Consider the following 22075-nt stretch of genomic DNA (forward strand, 5'->3'; position numbering starts at 1 on the left):
AAGGACAAGACATATTGCCAAGTGAGAATTCTATACCCAGCAACACTGTCCTTCAAAAAATGAACAAGAAACTAGCACATTCCCAGATAAGCAAAAATAAGGAATTCATTACCACTAGCTGTGCCCTACAAAAATGCAGAGTCCTTCAGGTTGAAATGTAAGGACAATATAAAGTAACTCAAAGCCCTATGAAGATAAAAATGTCTGGTAAAGGTAAATATGTGGACAAATATAAAAGCCAGTATTACTAAAATTTTATTGTATAACTTTACTTCTTATTTTGATAAGATTTAAAGACAAATGCATAAAAATAATTATAAATCTATTTTAATGGGTACACATATATAAACATGTAATTTAGGACGTCAGTAACATTAAGTTGGGGGGGGATGGAGTTATAAAGGACTACAGTTTTTTTTATATAATTAAAGATAAATTGGTATCAATTCAAAATAGGTTGTTATAATTTTAGGATGGTTAAATGTAATCCTTATGGTAACCACAAAGAAAATACCTATAGAATATATACAAAAGGAAATGAGAAGGTAATCAAAACATGTCACTACAAAAAAATCAACTAAAGGCAAAGAAAGACAGTAATATTGGAAGTGAGGGACTAAAAAAATCTGTAATACATACAGAAAACAAATAACAAAATGGCATAAGTAAGTTCTTCCCTACTACCAATCACTTTAAAAAGGTGTAAATGGTTTAAATTTCCCAATCAAAAAGCATAGATTGGCAAAATTAGGAAAAAAAAAAAAAAGCAGGAACCAACTTTATGCTGCCTACCAGAAGATCATTTTAGATCTAAGGATACAAGTAGGGGTGCCTGGGTGGCTCAGTCGGTTAAGCATCCAACTTCAGCTCAGGTCATGATCTCAAGGTCCGTGAATTCGAGCCTCACATCAGACTCTGTGCTGACATCTCAGAACCTGGAGCCTGCTTTAGATTCTGTGTCTCCCTCTTCCTGACCTTCCCACGCTCATTCTCTCTCTCTCTCTGTCTCTCTGTCTCTCTGTCTCTCTGTCTCTCTCTCTCTGTCTCTGTCAAAAATAAATAAACATTTTTAGATCTAAGGACACAAGTAGATTGAAAGTAAGGGATGGAAAAAGATATAACAGGCAAATAGTAAACAAAAGAGAGCTAAGGTAGCTATACAAATGCTATACAGAACATACTTTAAGTAAAAAATGACTATAAGAGATAAGGAAGGGCAATATATGTTGATAAAGGTGTCGATTCACCAAAAAGATATGACAAATATAAACTTATATGCACCCGGAGTCAGAGCTCCAAAATATAAGAAGCCAACATTAACAGAATTCAAGTGAGAAACAGCCAGCTTTATAATAATAGTAGAACATTTTAATATCCCACTTTTAATAATTGGTAAGGTACCATACAAAAGATCAATAAAAAAATAGGACTTGAACAAGCCTTTTTCTGTCTTTGTTTCCTTATTTTAAACTATTATTTAGCACTTTTCTGTGAGGAAGACTCTATCCTGGGCTTTGCAAATACCAAGAATGAGCATTACTATCCTTGCCCTCAATAAGATGTCAGTTTCATAAAGAGGAAGACAGATTATATAAGCAATGAGCCTGACCACAGAGACATGTATACAATGTTTCAGGGACACTAAGAAGAAACTGATGGACTGTTCTTGGGTGGTCAAGGCTGGAGGGTAGGGAAGGATTTAGAATAGATGATGTTTGAACTGACGTTTGAAGGATTAATTGGAGTGAAGTGAACGAGAGATGGCATATGAAGGAAAGGATAGAGAAATGCATGAGCTTAGAACTGTTTAAAGGAATTGCAGCTAATTCTGTATGACTCATGTTTTTATGGCAGGTTCAAATACATTATTACTACAACAGTCCTGTGAGGTAGGGAGTAATATCATCCCCATTTTACAGATGACAGATTTGAAGAGAAAAGAGATTAAGTGATTTTCCCAAGATTACATTGCTACTCAAAGACAGCACCCACATGAATTTCCAACCTAGGAGGAAGGATATGGATATCTTCCCTAAATTCCATGCCCAGAGCAAAACGAGAAGTCTTTTGACACTTAAGCCAAACAGCTTTGCTGAAACATTTTATTTCCTCTGTGAACCAAAACAAAATTCAGATCTGAAGTTACATTTCTACCACCACAGTCCTCTATACTCTTGCTTTGAGAATACATGGTATCTTATTTCTAAGGGAAAAAGAAACACTTACAAACAAGACTGCAAAGGCATCTTAAGACAACAAATCACTCATAAAAAAGGGAACATTTTGATGAGTTAAGTGTAAATGAATCAGAAACATATGGATTTAATCTACTTTAAAAGGCCCAGTGGAGTTCTCAGTGAAGGGCAAAACCCTGGAGAAGATTATATTGGGGATAGTTCCAGACCCAGGACCATTAGTTCTGGCCAGGCCCAGAGCTAGGCTGGTATATGGATCTCCAAGGAAATCAGCAGGATGAGAACCTCAGAAAGGTGTGAAGGTCACTTTTATCCCAAATCCTCAAGCCCAGACTTGAAAATCTGCAAAGCAGCAAGCCTCCTAGAAACACCTTTGCTGAACATTTCATTCTGGCCTGGGGCTGGGACACCAAGTCCAGCCAACAATTTCTCCCAAGAAATGCAGCTTCTTCCAAACGGGTGTAGAGGTTAAGCTGAAACCCTTCATTTCTCCCAAAGATTCCCTCCCTTTGGATTGATCCCTTTGATTAGGAACAATGTCTAGGCCATGGGCTTGGAAGATAAGAAAACAACCCTAGTCCTCTTTGGCAGCATCAGATGGGAAATGAATATGCACAGAAATATTGAGCACAGTCAGCTAAACAGGAAACAACATAAGAAAAGGAGAAATATCCAGACTCATCAGTCTGGTTGGGTAACATCAGCCATGAAAATAAACACAGGACAGCAGGCCTAGAGCCCAAAGAAATCAGGCTGGTTTAATGGAAACCAGGCAATGAACAGGTGTGTTACCCTGGATGCAATCTTTGGTGCTCCCACACGTACCAAGCTTTTTCTGGGGTCCCACATGGTCAACCACTAGGAAATCTGGGGCTCAGAACCTGCTCTGTGTTAACTGGGCCTTCACTTCTTTACCCACCCAAGTGCCTGCTTGCAAATGAAAACAGCCTGCTCTGTGTTGCTGATTTTTCCCTATTTCACAGTGGCGTTGCTATGGAAACAGGCCTTTCTCATCCACCACTGATGGAATCAAGTTTGGGGGGTGGGGGTGGGGGCGCGAAGAAAAATGATCGAGTGGAACAGAATTCTCCCCAAATACTGCCTTAAATTGAAATCGTCTGTCTCAGGGCCCAGCCTGCCCCACTCCCCAGGCCACACCCAGGCAGCTGCGGAGGTGGGCGGGGCCACCCTCCCTCACTGACTCCTGGAATCGCTGCAGTAAGGTGATATGCTGAGAAGAAACTCACTTCTGGGCTGCTTTTGTTCAGCTCCCACTGCAACCCTTGTCATCAGCTTTCACACTCAGCATGAGCCTCACAGGGAAACCTGTGCGTCACATCCTCCCAGTGTCATACAGATAGCATGGGAAGTTCTGGGTGGGACTGGTTGGGGAGCTGGGGCTCTAGGTCTCATAGGCATTTTCTGTGTCTTCAGAAGTCCCCACTGTTACCCCCTCCCAATGCAGGCCTTCTTCTCCTTTATGATGCTGGAAATCAGTCATCTTAGAGATTTATTCCTTTAGCTTAAGACTTTGATACATGAGGCAAATAACCAAGGTGAGGTAGAATATGAGCTTGTTAACATGAAGAAAGGATCAACAAGAGGAGGGAAGCCATGGTGATGGGGTGGCAAGGTGGTGGGTTGGCACTGTGGGTGGGGCAGAGGCAGGCAGGGAGGGTTGGAGTGAGGCTGAGAACATGGAGATACACTGCATTCACTTCCCAAGTCCCCCACCCCCACCCCTGGGCCTTTCTGGAAAAGAAACAGAGAGGGCTCTAGAGCTTCAGGATGCTGCCGTAAATGGGCAACATCCACCCTCAGTCAAGATATATTTTCTGAGAAGCCGCTGTGTGCCCTGGATGGCTCTAGACCCTGGGGTACACCAGTGGGTAAACAGGGCTGGGGTCACAGACACTGTTCCGAAGAATTCAGGAATGGTGGGGAGCACAGGAAGCAGAAGTGACCAAAGATGTCCTGTCATTCCCTCCCCAGCTCCCCCACTGGAGTGCAGAGCCCAGGGCCTCTCTAGTTCCAGATTCTTCTTCAGTAGATCCTGCCTTGCAGGGAGGGCTCAAGCTGTCCAACAAATTCCTTCAGATGCAGTGCTGAGCTCACTGGACTCCAGAGCCTGAGTCCACTCAGGCTCTGAGCCTGAGTCCACTCAGGCTCTGAGGCGCTGCTGGGGTGGATGACCAGGTGGCTCATGGCCTTCCTTAGCCATGCCTCAGTTTCCACATCTGTTGCCATAGTCCCAAGAGTCTGTACACAGAGCAGGGAGGACAGCTCCAGGAAAGCATGCTGTTCGGCAGTGTTGTTCCTTGCACAGATGGCCAGGGCTTTGGCTGAAGCTGGCCCAACCTCCCAAGGGAGAAATGCTTCAGAGTCCAGTTACCCCTTCCCCAGCACTCCAGAATCTTCAAATCCACAGGACTGAGCTGGTGCCTTTGGAACCAGTGCATTGTTGGCCAGTGTTCTCAGTTGGTCTATGGATGGAAAGAAAAGGTGACTCAGAAAAGGAAAAAAAAATGGGCTGAGGGTGCAAAGCAGGGGACAGGATTTGGGGGTGGGCTTCTTGCCCAACTTAATTGTTTTCATCCTCAAAATGATTCTCAACAGCTGGGCCAGTGATCAGCCTGCTCATGTTCCCTGGGCAGCACGGGGCTAAGGAAAGCTAAGGCATTTGGCAAAGGCAGAAGCAAGGCCAGGGCCTGTACCACCACCAGTAAGCTCAGTGATGGGGGAAGGGGTGAGGGAAGCTGGGCACCCACTGCTTTGTTATGATTGTTGTTGGTGAGAGCTTTGAGGAGGAGGGGCAGGGCTGGCCCAAGGTGAATATGGGCTCATTGGGCAGGGTGTCTTTCCCTCCACATGACACCCAGGATGGTCACCCTCAGGCTCTCTGGACAGCTGACTTGTGACATAGCCTTTGATTTCCTGTCATCTTTGGTCTGCTTTCTCAGGTGGCCAGAGCTCTGGGCCAGCAAGGCCAAGGGCTAAGTATAAATTTCCGAGGAGATAAGTGAGCTGCATTCTGTCTGAGGCCCCAGGTGCCTCTCCAGCCCTGACAAACTATCTGATGTCAAAATATCAGCCTCTGGTTACAAGAGGAGACAAGCAGTGGAACCCAGTGCTGCCCAGGCATCTGCAGTCCATCAGTGACAGAGAACTGTGCATTCCCCCCACCCCCCAGCATGGAGCTGTAGAAAGGATGTAGCTGGCCCTAGCTAACTGTCTCAAGGGGGAAGACTTCAGTGCATGTGCTAGTTTCTTCTGAGCTGCCTTAGTTATATGATTTAAATTATTTTAAAACTCCCCAATGTGTAAACTAGTTGACAAACACCAGGGTAAACACCAGGGTAAAGTTAAGCACTAGAGAACAGGGGCTGGGAACTAAGAACTTAGCCATCTCACAGTATAATCCTATCTGAATTTCAGATACTCATTCACCCAATTCTTACTGTGTGTCTAACAGTAATAGCAAATGTGCCAGACACTATTCTAACTGGTGATCATCTCATTTAATCCTTGCAAAGCAGGTACTATTATGATCTCCACTTAACAGATGAGCAAGTAGACCAGTTAACTAGCCTAAGTCACAAGGCTAAATGGCACAGCAGGGATTCAAACCCAGGCAACCTGGATACAGGCTGTACCTTCTTGACCATAGAGCTAGTTTGTCTATTCTGGGCAAAGTACCATGCTGGGCTACGTGAGGGAATTCAAATAAATACATGATGTGGTCACTGCCCTTGGGGAATTTATCATCGCCAAGACTTAACCAGTCTTTCCAGACTGACCTGCACAAATCTCCAGCCTGAGCGGAATTCTTCAATCTCTGTGTATATCTTTGAGTCTTTGAACTTCAGTGCTATGGCTAGACCATCACCAGCCCCCTCTGCTATCCCTGAACATCAAATTCCACAGACACTGAAATCCTACCTTACATGCCTCAAACTATTCTTCCAGACAAGTCAGCCAAAGCGCCTTCCTTCTCCGACCACTACTCCAAAGTAACAGAAAGAATTAAGCAGTCCTTTGCCAAGCTTCATGACAAAGATGTTGTGTGCAGGCCAGAGGACACAGCTGAGTCGGGCCTGCTGCCTGGGCTGCAGCCCCAGCCAAATATGAACCAGGTCAAACAGCAAAGTAATGGAACACACTGCACTGCCTTTGCCTGCCCAGTCCAGCTCAGCCAGTAAGGTCACCCCCGGCCGCCCACTTGCAAATAGGTCATTTGGCATTTGAGATACTTCCTGATTGCACTTGCCTGCAGGTTTGGGGGATGCTTCTTGGCATTTGGTCCAGAATCCAGTCCATATGGGACCCTTAGGGCTATGATAGTTGTGTTATAAGTTAGCAAAAGTCAAAAGAGGATTTCATTAAGAGCTTGAGTGTTAAGGCTCCAATCAAAGTTGAACCAAACAGGTAGAAGGAGCTTGGTGCCAGGCTGACCCAGACACAAAGAGGAGGCCCATGAAGCCCAGGAGTTCTTCTGGAGCATTGAGCCTACTAATAAGGGCTATCAGAGGCCAACATAAAACGTTGACTGAGAGCCGGATCTCCTTCCTGGAGGAACATTAAAATACAGCTATGTTTTGGAGGCAGGATGCTGGGGAAGATGTTCTGTTAGTCCCCTGTTCACTTCTGGCTCTAGAGTCCCTGAGAGTCTTTTTAAAGGCCAGTGGCTCTCCTTTTCCATAGTGAGCACTTGCATCACAGAGATACCAGGGTATTTGAGTGAGTACAAGGGCCCTTATGAGCATCTTGTAACAGCACCCTGGCTCTAGACTGAGGAAATGATGCTTGGAAAAAAAATACAGTGTTTTGGGGGCATAATGTGCATGAGAAAGAGGGGCATGATACATCAAAGGTGACAGTAAGGACACACCCCTTTCCTTTCCTGAAATCTGGCTTGGCTTTGTAGACCTCCAAGGGAATGCAAGTCTATTCCAGGAGGAAAGCCAGCTGCACCAGCATGAACTCCTAGACCATCAAGAGCCAGAATAACCTCCAATGCTGGGCTCCAGAGTAAAGAGCACAAACACCCAGTTACTCACCCCGACCCTTCTTGCAGTGCTCATTAATGTTTTCACGAGTAAATGGCTAAAATCTGGGGAGCTGCTCAGATTCAGGCAAGTTCCAGGAGGTAGCAGTCATGTGTAGGATCTGGCCCATCCCCAGCACACAGGCCTAAAGGCAAGCACCTCATCAAAAGTGTACCTAGGAGAGTGGCAGGCCAGACTCGTGAGCCATAGCAAGCCTCAGACAGACAGCATGCCCATGGTGCTTAAGTCTGCCTTCAGAAGGGTTCAGAAGCTATGGAGTGGCCATAAACAAGCTCAGCTGATTTGCAGAAAATCAGGCAGATGCAGGGGCTCCAGAGTCAGCCTACTGCGTTAGCAACGCCATCCCGGGGTAGTCTGGACTTGGTGCTAGCCACCCGAAAGGGCAACCCCAGGTCACCTGAGTCATGACAGCTTCTCTTCTGATTGTGCATCCTTCCCAGAAGGCAGGTCATACAATTCTTGTTGCAACTCATCTACAGCCATTTAATTTCCACTTCTTCGAAATAAGAAAGGGAAAGAAAAATTAGTTAAGACCTCAGAGTACCTTCTAAAAGTGAACAATAAACTAAGACAAGAACAATACGTGCTTTCCAGGATTTCAGAAGCTTGTGCAATTTCCCTATGTTTATAAAGCACTGGGGCCTGTTTGTCCAGAGTCACTACGATGAAACTCTCAAGTAAAAAGTTGCCCAGTGATGGTTTTTCAGAGGCAGTAGAGAATGGCCTTGGAAATTTGTTGTTGTTTTTGTTTTCCCCACTCCACAAAAGTAAATCCTATGGGGAAAGAATGCCCAAGAAGTGGTTGTGATTTTTAAAATAGAGTTTCTCAGTGTTTCACAGAACCTCAAAGCATTCAAATTAGAAATGATTTTGGAAATCACGTAGGCACACCTTCTGTCTGATGTGGCCAACAGTTCTGGAGTATGACCAGCAGGATGGTTCAGATGTCCACCTCCAGAGGCAGAAACTCATTCTCTCAAGGGGCAGCTCACACATTTCTGGACAGTGCTATGTTTTAGATAGTTTTTCCTCATATTAAGCCAAAATTAATTTTCCTATACCTTCTAGCCAGCATTTCAAACTGTGTTCTTTGGAGTCATTATAAATACTTCTCCACTTTCCCCCTGTGACATCCTTCAGATCTCTGAAGATAGCTGTAGTGTGCTTTGGCCGCTCATGCCTTCTCCAGCCTAGAGTCATTGGTTTGTCAAACAACACACCTTAATAAGCCATTAGCTCCCTAGATCTTTTCCATTTCCACTGAAGGGCAATTTTTGGCAGAATCAGAGTTACTGTTGCTCTGCCTTTTCTGATGGCATCCACCCCTGCCTTCTACTGTGCTGTGCCCCACGGTTGTCCTGCATATGGACAAGTGCTTTTTCCAACTGGCAACTTGGCTCAGCCTCCATCAGATCACAGGGGCAGTGTTAGGTTCCAGAAGTAGAATGACTCACCTCAGAGTGCCTTTCTTCAAAGAGGCAGAGGACTGAAAGCCATGTGAGGAGCAGAAATATGCCTGCCTTCTTTACTGCTGTGTTCCCAGGAACTGGTACATGGGACTCATATTTTCTGATCTGTGAATGCATACAGGAATGAAGGAAAGCAAGCTGGGATCAGAGGTAGAGACAGAGAAACACTTCTATAGATTGAAACCGTTTACCGCAAATATCCTGAATCCCCTACACTCATCCTGAAGCCCCTTCTAAGCCAACACATGGGCCTCTGAAGCTACGCTCTACCCATGGCTATGCACACCACCCCACTTTGATCGTTTATTACTCCATTAAACTTCCATTACCTCCTCCTCCTCACACCCTCACCAACCTCTTCCCATTTCCTCTTCCTTCTCTCCCCATCTCCCCCAAGGTCACAGTCCACAGCCTCATCTGTAATGGTCCCAGGGTGTGCCTCTGCAATACAAAATCCAAAGAAAGCCAAGTAGGAGGAATTAAAAATGGCAGAAGACATTGCATTGCTTTGGGGGCACCACTGATACCCTTTGGCCCTGGTCCTTATTTGGACCCAAGTATCCCAAACTCATTGCCCTGGCTGCACGGACAGAAATCCCTGCCATGAAGGGCTGTCTGGGCTGTGTCTGTCTGCACACTGATCTCTAGTAATGAGGCCTGGCTCAAAGGCATCTTAGGGCCATATGTTGTTGAACAGCACAAGATGCAACTGATCTATAAGTGGGCAGTTTCATTTTTTATTTTTCCTCTCTGGAGTAAAAAGAAAAAGGAACTCTGGCCACTGGTGACATATAATCTCTGCAAGCCTCAGGACTGAGTCCATCTACACATGGAAAATAACTGCTCAGGCCTTCCTTCTTCACCCCCACCTCTGGAGATAAACTATAATAAAGTATTAACAACTGGCTCTGCTCTTCTGACAGATAAGGGATAACTTTCTTTAAAAGACCTTTGTGCTCTGTTGCTGCCAAAGACATTTAAACTGCAATCATTAGTGACTTCTCTGCTTACTATCCGGGCCAAGATGGATTTCTCTGGGAGAGGTTCCATCAATCACGTGCTCTGGGCGGGGAGCAGCTTTCTGAAGCTAGGAAGTAGGAGCAGGGCCCAGCAGGGAATGTGGGGTTGGTTTGGGGACTCTGGTGTGCCCAGCTGGGAGGTGCCTGACAGCACAGTGGGGTGGAGAAAGCAATGGGACCCATGCCTCCCCATTCTCAAGCAGCCTGAGGAAGATGGCAAAGGAACATCCACAGAGAGGGAGACAGCTGGCCTGGGGCCTGAGATATTGTGATGTCCTTGGGGAAAGGGACTGGGGAGAGGAAGGAACATTTAGTGACAGCTGAGTTCTCTTGTTCCTGTTTAAGACTTTCAGATTACTGGAAACCCTTGGGATGGTGAGACTTAAGAGGTAGGAAGCTGGAGGAAAGCATGTGGAAAGGGTGGGGAAACAGAGATATAAGATGAGGGGAAAAAAAGAGAATGGAGAGAGAACATAGCTGAGAAACAGGAGTAGGAAAAGAACAAGGGAACAGATAGGGAGAAGGAAGGAGAGCCAAGGCAAAGGAAAATGAAAGGAGATATAAAATAAAGAATGCAGGGATGCCTGGGTGGTTCAGTCAGCTAAGAATCCAACTCTAGATTTCAGCTCAGGTCATGATCTCACAGTTCATGATATTGAGACCAAGTCGGGCTTAATGCTGGCAACACGAAGCCTGTTCAGGATTCTCTCTCTGCCTCTCTCTGCCCCTCCCCTGCTCTTGCATGTGCCCCCCGCCCCAAATAAATTTTTAAAATAAAATAAAATTATGCATTATCATGAGGACAGAGAACTTAAAAACATGAATAAATGAAGGAGACAGGGACCGATTTCCTTTTTTTTTTTTAAGTCTAAGTAATATTTCATCATATGTATATACCACATTTTTTAAAATTCTCTCATCTGTTGTTGGGGTATTGGATGCCATTTGCAAAACCATGGATGAACCTAGAGAACGTTGTGCTACATGAAATAAGACCAACACAGAAGGACAAATACTGCATGATTCCATTTATATGTGGTATCTAAAATAGTCAAAGAAGCAGAGGGAAAACTGGTCACGCAGGCTGGGGGAGGGGGAAATGGGGAGTTGTTATTCCATTGGTATAAAATTTCAGTAGTGCAAGATGAATTAGCTCTAGAGACCTGTTGTACAGCATAGGACCTCTGCTCAACAATATTGTATTGCCCACTTAGAAATTTTCGTAGTAGGCCTCATGCTAAGCATTCTTACTACACACACAAAACTTTCAAACAAACAAAAGAGGTGATGGATATATATCTATTATCCTTGGTATTCTGGCGATGGTTTCACAAGTATATCCACATGTCTAAATCTATCAAACTGTGTACATTAAATATGTACAGCTTATTGTATATCAATTCTACCTCAATAATGCTGTTTTTAAAAATAAGAAGAAAGAAATTTTAATTAGAGAAGGCTGAGTCTTTTGAGAGAGAAAGGTTAAAAACTGGCAGCACTTTCTACACCTATGAAACTCAGACACATTCCTGAATGTAATTTTTCCAAATCAAAGAAATTCCTTTTTTTTTTTTTTTTTTGGTTTTAGTTTCCAGAGTTTAAAAGTCCTATTTATTGCCTAAACTTTGTGATCTGTTCCAATCAGGTGACTGAAACATCTGTATGTGCTTTTTTCAGAGAGTTGTGTAAGGATTACCTCCAGCTGTCTCACCTACATCACATTTCAGATCCTCAACCTGTTAGGAAGTGGATGGAGTGCAAATCTTGAATAAAGAATAAAACACACACTGGGGGAACCAGGAAGATAAGTTCTCCCAACCCATCTTGTCTCAGGAGGAGAATAACACATGGCCTACAAAAGAAAGACAGGGCTGCACAGTAAAAGGACTTGGGAGAAGAGGAAGATCTGGGAAAGGCATGAATCTCAATGGAGCAGTCTTGCAGACACACAGTAACCAGAAAGACCAGTTAACCAATCAGGATTGTTGAAGTTGTCTGATTACTTTGACTTATTTTTAATTATTTAATATATTTAGTTGATAATGCAAGAACATGGTATACATTCCCAAAGGTCCAAAAAGATCTGCAGTGAGAAGTAAGGCATTCTCCCAGCTTTGTCCTCCAACTATAGTCTCCCTCCCACCACCCAGGCAAATGCTGGCCTCAGTTTCTTATGTCTAAAGACAAATGGTATGGTTCTCTAAGAGGCTTGACAAGGGACCCTGGCTCATCCTAGAGATGGGGTTAGAAAGGCTTCTCTATGGAAGTGATGGTTGCACTGAGAGGTAAAGGACAAATAGGGATTTGCTAGTGAAAGAAGGAACTGCATGTGCAAAAGTCCTGTCATTGGTGTAGGTATAGCACTTTTGATGGAATGGTAAGCACGAGCAAATTGTAGAGTGAGATGAGGGGTAGGAGTATAAAACTGGGCAAAGACCATATTAGAATTGAGATCTTTATCCATAGATGTGATCTATGTGGTCCATTTTACATTTTGAAAACACAATCACTATGGCTCCTACTTAGGGAAGATAAAGGAACCAGCACTGATGAGGACAGAGCAGTTATGAAGTTGTACAGGAAAACTTGGGTGTCCTGCTCCACATTTCAGCATCTCCTTTGAGTTAAGCCACGGCCCTGGAGGATACTCTTACATGGGCTCTCTCTTCATACTGACAGCCCCAACCTCAAGTACATCCTTCCTGAGGGCCTTCTGCAATGACACTGATGCCAGGGGAAACTACTGGTGTATGTGCAGGAATGATCTCGGAGTTCAGGTAAGTTCATGCTTCCAAGAGCAACCTTCAGCCAGTGGAGAAAGAGAGCCAATGGTTAAATGTTCTTCCTGGGCAACCCACGGAATACATTCCTCAGAAGGTCCTGGATAGGTCCTAGGTGCTGACAGCAGTGAGGTCCCTTATGTATTTCTATATTATCTTTCCTTCTTCTCCTATTCTGCCTATTTCTCATTTCTGATCCTGGAGATTACCTCCCAAGTAAACAACCAGCACAGAAGTCTTTGTAGGCTCTGCTTTCTGAGTATATCAGAAAGAACTGCAAAGTAATTGCAGTTATCCAGGTAAGAAATCATAGGAACTTAGACTATGGGATGGACAGATTGGAAAGGAGCTTAGACTATAGGAATGGACAGATTGGAAAGATATTTGGAAGTTTAAATCAAGCGCCTGATGCAGCCATGTTTTCTGGCACCACCCTCTTTTATGTTCCCTTTTATGTTATTTTATATTCATTGCAGCCAGTCCAGGCTCATAGTTTGTGGTATGTCCAGGATGGAGGACGTATGGTGATGTGCCACAACCCTGTTTTATAGCTCTGCAAATGGGCACCATATATGGAGGTAGAACTGAACAGCCATTGCAAAACCAAAGTTACAGGAGATGAAGATGGTACTTACAGACAGTCCTTAATTTAAATGAATTTAAAATGGGGCCTTAGACAAATATCCATGCCTGAGTGTCTCCCTCAGGCAAGACCACATAGCCAGGTCCATTGTAGTAGAGAAAGAAGTAGCAGTAATAATAAGGGGAGTGGGAAAAAGATGTTATTTCTTTAAACAAATTATTTATTTATTTTTTTTGTTTTGAGAGAGAAAGGGTGCAAGTGAGCGAAGGACACGGGCAGGGGGGAAGGTGGGGCTCACCTGAAGCAGGGCTTGAACTCACCTGATGTGGGACTCAAACTCACAAACCATGAGATCATGACCTGAGCTGAAGTCAGATGCTTAACTGACTGAGCCACTTAGGCACCCAAAAAAGATGTTCTTAAAAAAAAAAAACAAAAAACAAAAAACTTTTTAACGTTTATTTTTGAGAGAGAGAGAATGAGATAGAGCACGAGCAGGTGAGGGGCAGAGAGAGAGGGAGACACAGAATCTGAAGCAGGCTCCGGGCTCTGAGCAGTTAGCACAGAACCTGACGCAGGGCTCAAACTCACAAACTATGAGATCATGAGCTGAGCTGAAACCAAGAGTCAGATGCTTAACCGACTGAGTCACCCAGGCGCCCCTTGAAAAAGATGTTCTTAATTGAGCCATGCACACTAATGCCCACACCTCTCCTATGAAGGTATATCATTATCCCTATTTTGTAGATGAAGAAATGGAGACTCAGAGAGGTATGGTATCTTCCCAGGCAGGGTTGTCTGAGAAGTGATAGAGCAAGGATGCACCTCCATCCAAATGGCTGCAAAGGCCATGCTTTTAACTACTATTCCCTTTTGAATTTCCCTCTGCTACAAAGTGGATGGAAAGCTCTGGGAGAGTCCAGCTAACTCTATTTATGCTGGATTTTTAGATTAGTTGATTGTCAGTTAGATTCTGTTACTTGTAACGAAGGCTCAAGAGGACATTTGGTGTGTTATGGTGGTAATCATATTGCAGTACACAGATGTATCAAATCAACATGTTTCACACCTTAAATTTACACAATGTTATGTGTCAATTATATCTCAATAAATTTTTTTAATTAATTATTTTTAGGAAGATGAAATTTGGTGGGAATGAAGAATAGAGATGACAATGTGTGGCCTTGGCATACTGGATGGGTGAGAGGCAGCACTGAATGCTTCTCACTTCTTTATCTAACAGACAACTTATGTTAATTAATTTAGTCCTTATAATAACTCCATGATGTAGGTTCTGCTATTATCCTCCTTTTATAAATGAAGAAACTGAGGCAAAATAAAATGGTTTAATAATTTGCCCAGGGAATGGGCGCCTGGATGGCTTAGTCCATTAAGCATCCGACTCATGAAAATCATGTTCTCAAGGACATGAGATCAAGCCCCATGTCAGGCTCCGAGTGGACCATGGAGCTTGCTTGGGATTCTCTCTCTCTCCCTCTCTTTCTGCCCCTCACCTACTTGTTCTCCCTCTCTCTCAAAATAAATAAACTCAAAAAAATGATAATAACTTGTCCAGGGAAACATAGTTAATAAGTAGGAGAACTGCGATTTTTAAGGAATTCCAAAATCTGTGTTCTAACTCGCTGTTCCACATTGTTCCTCCTTCACTGACAGTCTACAGGCAAACACTCGCGGGTGCTTGCTTCATATCAGAGTTGAGTTAGATGCTGTGGGAGTGAGGCGGAGCAAAATATAAAAATGAATCAAGTAGGAATTCAGTCCCTGAGTAATTTATTCTCCTATAGATGGTAAGTATTTACACGAATGACCATGAGAAAATGTGTAAAGTGACAATTGTCCAGTGAAAGATACTGATAAAACACCATGTGGATTCAAAAAAAGAGAGAGATTCCAAACTTAGGAGAATGTGATGGGATGGTAGGGCAGTTTGTTTTGCTGTGTAACAAGTCACTCCAAAATTTGGTGGCTCAGAAAACACCTATTTATTATTTTTCACAATTCTGTGGTGGGCCAGGCAGCTCTGTTGGGCTGACTGCATGGTGCTGGATGATCTAGCCTGGCCTCACTCACCTGTGGAGGCTGGGACCTCTCTGTATATGACCTCTTATACTGCAGATGCATAGTGTGGCCTCACTTTTGTAGTGGAAACCTGTTCCTATCAGCAAAAGAGAAGGCCCTGATGCACAGACCTTTTTAAGCCCCACCCTACATCATGTTTGCTAATATTCCATTGGCTAAAACAAGCCACATGGCCTAGTTCAAGATTCAAAGGGTGGAGAAATATACTTGACCTTTTGATAGGAAAAGCTGCAATATCACTGTGCAACAAGACATGCTTGGAGGAATTGGAAGGATATGTATTCTTTCCCCCATCCCACCCCTACCCCCAATTAGGACCAGAGAAATCATTACAGAAAGGATAGGCCTTGAAAGGGTCTGGGGAATGTGGCCAATTTCCCATTTGTGGGTACAAAACCATAGAAGCAAATGAGCTGAGGGATCTACAAGGACCAGCAAGGGCTTCATTTGTGCTAAAGGAAGGTTGGAATTGAATCTGAGAGGGGATGGGGTAGCATCCATCAGATCCTGGATGGTTTCCAATGACTAATGAAGAGACTGATCTCTGCTTGCAGACCATTGTTCCTCTGAGAACAGGCTCCGTCTACACACTTGGCTGCCATGGCAGCATTTCTCTTATGTCTGTGCAGTGCCCTCACTCCCTGGCCTGAGTGGCAGGCAAAGCACCTGTGGTATCTGGTCTATGAGCTGTCAAAGCTTTATGGTGGCCTGTCCTGGAAAGGTGATCTGGCACAATGGTAAGTGAAGGGTGACACGTCTTAGGGATTCAGGCATTAGTGGCAGGGGTGAAATGAAGAGTACACTGAGGTTAAGTCAAAACCAGGTCATCAAAAGTCATGTTCAAATTGGCCATGTGGAAGCTGAGAGTAAGGGTGCCACCTGGTAGAGAGAGGAGAAGAAGCACATACAAATCAAGAAACAGACCCAGAGAGAGAAGATCAATCCCTGGAGCAGCCTCAGGTCCTGATGACTTTCCCACCCATACGTAGGTTTACAGGTAATTCTTCTCTCTTCAGGTTTTGAATAGTTCTGTCCTTGCATTAGAGGGTGAGTGGTCTGCCTCTGCATCAGGTGATGGGTGATTTACTCCCTACCATCTCTGGCCAGGACATTGGATGGAATAAAGCTTTGAAAATAAGCAGGGCAACCAGGAATAGAAGTATGTCTTGGTCAGTTTGCAAAGTGAGGTTGAACCCCAAATGGGGTGGGTATTCAGGCTGGGGTTGTTCTTAAAATAAACCATTCTTTTTCTACCTCTCCTAGCAACTAGACATACCATAAAATGAAAACTGAAGCCATCATATTTTCAGGCAAATCCTGTGATTAGGTGAGGTCTTGAAAGCTTAGAGAATGTTAGTTTGAAGTCTATTTCTTTCTTTATTATTTCTTTCAAATATTTTATCAGTTCTCACTCCAGTTGTTAAAGAAGCCAGACGCCATTCCATCCTGCATTTTTCCTTTTGGGAACATTTACCAAGTACATCTCCGCAGTGGCACAGGAAAATATATTTCCCTGGAAACCAGAAGTCACACAATAGTCCTCACCCTTGAAAGCCCCATGGGGTGGAGAAATCCCCATTATAATTAAAATCCGATTATTCTGCTTTTATGTCACCTCCTTTGCTATAAATGAGGGCCAGTCCAGCTGCCAGAGCACAGAATGACACAAATACAATGTGGTGTGTCAACCACTCATGTTTCTCTTTTATGAGATCAACTTTTATAACTTTGCAGTCAGCCCACTGACAGACTATAAAACGTGGTTTATTGGAAACAGATACATCAACCATAAGACATCATTTGTCAGAGGATCCAGCCTCTCCTGGACGTGAGTCCATCCTTGGAGAGAATGCCCCTGGGAATGGCAGCCTGAGTTTCATCTAAAAATGTGTAGGCACCTGTCCTGAGTCACACCAGCCATCACACCTTGTGGAAAACACCCATGCCGAGCCCTCTTAGAATTTGCAAGATATTTATGGGTTATTCACCAGGGAATGAAAGCTTATGAATCTTATTCCAGTAGAATTAAGAGTCCAAAAATCCAGCCAAATAATACACTCAAAAGCATTTCTAGTCTATTTGTGGCAACAAAAATGTCTCCTCTTTTGGGAACACAGAAAGCTGGCATCAGGGACCAGCTTCCACTTCAAAGGAAGAGTGCTCAAAGCAGATGCCCCTTTGGACTTGAGTAACTATAGGACATACCCAGTTTTCATGCATATTTAACTACTCACGCTCTGCCTTACCTTCACTGCATGCTCAGAAGCAACCTCTGACCCAAAATTGGTCTCCTTCTGCACAAATGGAACTTTGAAGTCCATAGACAGAAAGAACTTGAGGAGTCTCCCTGTTGCCACAGCTTTGTTCTCTTTTGCGGTCTGACTTAGCTCTGTGCATGACTCTCTTTCTTCGATATCCAGGCATTCAGCTACAGATGAGAAGCAACACTGTGAAGTTTCATGGTGCAGGCACCACTGGAAAACATGTCTCCATGGCAACCCCAGAGTTACCTCACCCAACAATGTTCAGGTGTTAGTGACCACAGAAGCAATTTTTTTTTAATGTAGAGCAAACATCAACTATGTATACATAACCAAGGAGTGTTTTTTTTTTTGTTTTTTGGGTTTTTTGGTTTGTGTTTGATGTTATATTGCTCCATTCAGAGCTCTTGGAAAAAAGTCATATGTTTGAGGAGCATTTTGTATGTAGACAACATTTTCCCCCCGTGCCTCTGCCTCACCACATGGATATTTCTTTCCTAAAAAAATAAGAGGGGTTCTTCTAAGGAGACAGTGTCATTATTCATCTCTGCTCTAGTCACTGCCTGTTGCCAAAGAGGTTTTTTTTAATGTTTTGAATCCAAAATTTATATTTTCTCACAGCTTGAGCAAGATCCAGCCCACTCAACATGTGATTAGGGTTGTTCACAGAAAATCCAGGTGCTTGGGTCAGAGTGGGAATGACTGCTGCCATGGTGACCCTTCACCCTCCAGACTGGAATCATTGACTCAGGCACACACGTGGTTAGCACTTCTCCACTTTCCTCAGCCTGCTGGTGGTTAGCATTATTGGGAATGATGCCTCCTGTCCCCAAAGAGCTAACTTAATTGTTGTGAAACAATGGAGATAAAAAGATGTCTTTCCTCTACTTCAGAGGTGAAGTTTTATACCCTAGTAACATTTGGCAATGTCTGGAAACCTCTTTAGTTACCATGAGTGGGAGATAGTATTTCATGGGTAGAAACTGAGATGCCTCTAAACATCCTCCAATGTAAAGAGCAGCCCTCTACTCCCCAATATTAATAATCCATCTCAGAATGTCATTAGTGCTGAGGTTGAGTAACTGTGCTCTACGTAGCCAGACTGGAGTGCCCTATGTAGTCAAACTGGAGACCCAACAAGGTGTTGATTCATAGTAGTTCAGATCTCTATTATTATCAATGGAAGGCAAACAATGGGCTATTTATTAACTATAAGCACATTCACTGGATAACTTCAGTACACAGTACTTTCTTGTGGCTGAGAGACTTTGCAGTATATGCTAATCCCTTCTGGAAAGCCTTTTCTTCTCTGAATTATGATCTCAGTCTACATTGTCTCACACTACCTCTCTCTTGTTAAAATTCCTTTCTGCACAATTCATATGAGCATAAATCCTTCTTTTTTTTTTTTTTTTTTTTTTAATTTTTTTTTTTCAACATTTTTTATTTATTTTTGGGACAGAGAGAGACAGAGCATGAACGGGGGAGGGTCAGAGAGAGAGGGAGACACAGAATCGGAAACAGGCTCCAGGCTCCGAGCCATCAGCCCAGAGCCTGACGCGGGGCTCGAACTCACGGACCGCGAGATCGTGACCTGGCTGAAGTCGGACGCTTAACCGACTGCGCCACCCAGGCGCCCCCATAAATCCTTCTTTTAAGGCTAACCAATTAGACTTAAAGAAAAGTAGATTATTTAAAAGCTATTTACTTACTTCTAATCTCTCTTTCTCCTTGTCTGTCTCTGAAAACCTCAAGACAGATGAAACCAGGGGAATGGAGTGACCTTCAGGATCCCATCTCATGGCCACATCTGTAATTTACTGTTCATGCTTAATTGCCATTTCTTTGCTATCACTAGTCTTGTAGTCATATGTCCTAGAATTATTACCTAAATGTGATTCATATGCTGTATAACTATGGCCAATTTTTTTATGTTTTCCTCACTGATGGAAATAGGAGGAAGCATGAGAGAAGCTTAGCTCCTGGGATCCACCAGCATATAAGCCAACAACAGAGATCACACTAGACAAGTTCTCAGAGTAAATCACTCCAATTTCCACCACTGGCCTTCTTACCAGGAACACTTTTCTTCCAAAGCACGAGTGGCTAAGTCATATCAAGGCAAACTTAGGTCACGATTACAAATATGTAGGCCCTCTGAACATCACACCTACTTGCTCACTGCCATGGGGGCAGATGATGTAAGGGTAAGGAAAGAAACTTGCTAAGTGGGCGCTCACTCAAGACAAAAGGGGCTGGTCCAAGCATTTACTGGTTTAGTGTTCCACAACAAGATGGCGGTTCTCTGAAAAGTGCCACTGATTGGGGAGGACCATCTAGAGTGTTCCACAGAGTTTCTATCCCAGTTTTTCATAGCTGTTACATTTTTTAAAAATGTTTAAGGTGTTAAAGCAAAGACAGCATTGTAGAAGTTGATATAGATGATTCATAAGTTAAGCATATAAACAGAGGAAAGTGATCTTAAGCCTCAGTAGCTAAATGCCACTTCACAGTGGAAATTAAAAAAGAAGAAAGAAAGAAAGAAAGAAAGAAAGAAAGAAAGAAAGAAAAGAGAAAGAAAGAAAGAAGAAGAAAGAAAGAAAGAAAGAAAGAAAAGAAAGAAAGAAAGAAAGAAAGAAAGAAAGAAAGAAGCAAAGATCATATTGGTGTACTTTTTTAAATGTAATTTATTGTCAAATTTGTTTTTCCATACAACACCCAGTGCTCATCACAACAAGTACCCTCCTCAATGCCCATCACCCATTTTCCCATCTCCCCCAACCCCCATAAACCCTCACTTTGTTCTCTGTATTTAAGAGTCTCTTATGGTTTGCCTCCCTCTCTCTCTGTTTATAACTTTTTCCCCCTTCCCCTCCCCCATGGTCTTCTGTTAAGTTTCTCAAGATCCACATATGAGTGAAAACATATGGTGTCTGTCTTTCTCTGACTGTCTTATTTCACTTAGCATAATATCCTCCAGTTCCATCCACCTTGCTGCAAATGGCCAGATTTCATTCTTTCTCATTGCCAAGTAGTATTCCATTGTATATAGAAGCCACATCTTCTTTATCCATTCATTAGCTGATGGACATTTAGGCTCTTTCCATAATTTGGCTATTGCTGAAAGCACTGCTATAAACATTGGGCACAAGTGCCCCTATGCACCAGCACTCCTGTATCCCTTAGGTAAATTTCTAGCAGTGCTATTGCTGGGTCATAGGGTAGTTCTATTTTTAATTTTTTCGAGGAACCCTCACACTGTTTTCCAGAGAATTTTAAGGATGTTTGTACTCAAATTTCCCCTGGGAGTGATACAGCATAGAAAGCTGTACAGCATACAACTCTCTAGAATTCAGCACTACTACACCTGAGATGACCAGCAGGTTCCATGGGGTACTGGAAGCACAACCTACTGATATTTGGGACAGAGTCTGGGCCTGATAGACCTATCATCTCTGGGTGCACTGCATGTCTTAAGGCAGAATTTGATTGGTTTATTTCATCCTTTGAGCAGAGTTTGTTTGTTTGTCCCACCATGATCTAGACAGTAGAGTGGATCTTACTCAACTCCCTTGCCCCCTTAGCCAACTCCTATAAAAAGAATCTTCTGGGCTACTTTCCTTTGGGGGAAGCGAAGAGTGGAGCAGGCCCTGTGTGCTTCATGGTTCTTTCCAGGGCAGGGTCCAGTTTAAGGTCTTCATCACTCAAGCTCCTCACTCTTAACTCAAACTGCTGTTACCCCCATCGGTTGCTCTGCAGCCTAGGCCTGGAAGAATAGAGCCTGTTTTTAACAGAGGAAGAACCGTCTTGCATTTGCTTGCACAGCCTGTCAGCAACTTTGCTGCACAAAGCCCTGGAGGAGCTGAGCTGGCCCTTCTGTTAAGGAAAGCCAGCAAATCCATACAGATGTTTTTCTGAGAGCTGTTCTGACCAGGGCTCAGGGATTTAGCCCTGCCTGGTATCACATAGCATGGGGGAGGCAGGGAATTCTCTTTGGGGAGCAGGAAGTATGTTACATGAAATCAAAATGTGAGTGTGTTCTTTTTGGATTAGGCAATGTTTTTCCCTTCTATTTTTCTTTATATAACCTTATCGCTTAGCTCCTTTATTTCTTTCTTCTATGCCTTCCTTGGCTCCCAGGCTGGCTGTGGGTCTGTGGGATAGACTCAGCTTTCTGGGCAGCCCTGAGTGGCATGGTTTGCAGTCAATCTTTACTTCAACCTCATCTAAATCTTACTAAGGCTTTTCTTATCTCATTTTCTTATCTTCATCTAGACTTTCAGATCTTAAAAGACCTCTGACTTATAACCCAAGAGGCCACTGAGAGTAGAATGTGTGACTTTGCTTGCTACCTGACTCCCCACTCCCATGATGGACTACATTGGCCTCCCTCTCACGCTGTCCCCCTTCTGCACCAGGACCTGCCTGGAGATAAGCAGACATGCTTCTGATTTACTTTAAGGGGTTAGATAGACTCCCCAAATCTAGTGTTTCTTTATTAGTATAGAAAACATTTCATTTAATAATTTTAGATGAATTTTAAATGCACGTATCCCCAGAAAAGGAATACTTAACTAAACTCACAGTAAGGCATGAATGGGG

Source organism: Panthera onca, chromosome D1 (assembly GCF_046562875.1).
Source record: "Panthera onca isolate mPanOnc1 chromosome D1, mPanOnc1 haplotype 2, whole genome shotgun sequence".
NCBI lineage: Eukaryota > Metazoa > Chordata > Mammalia > Carnivora > Felidae > Panthera > Panthera onca.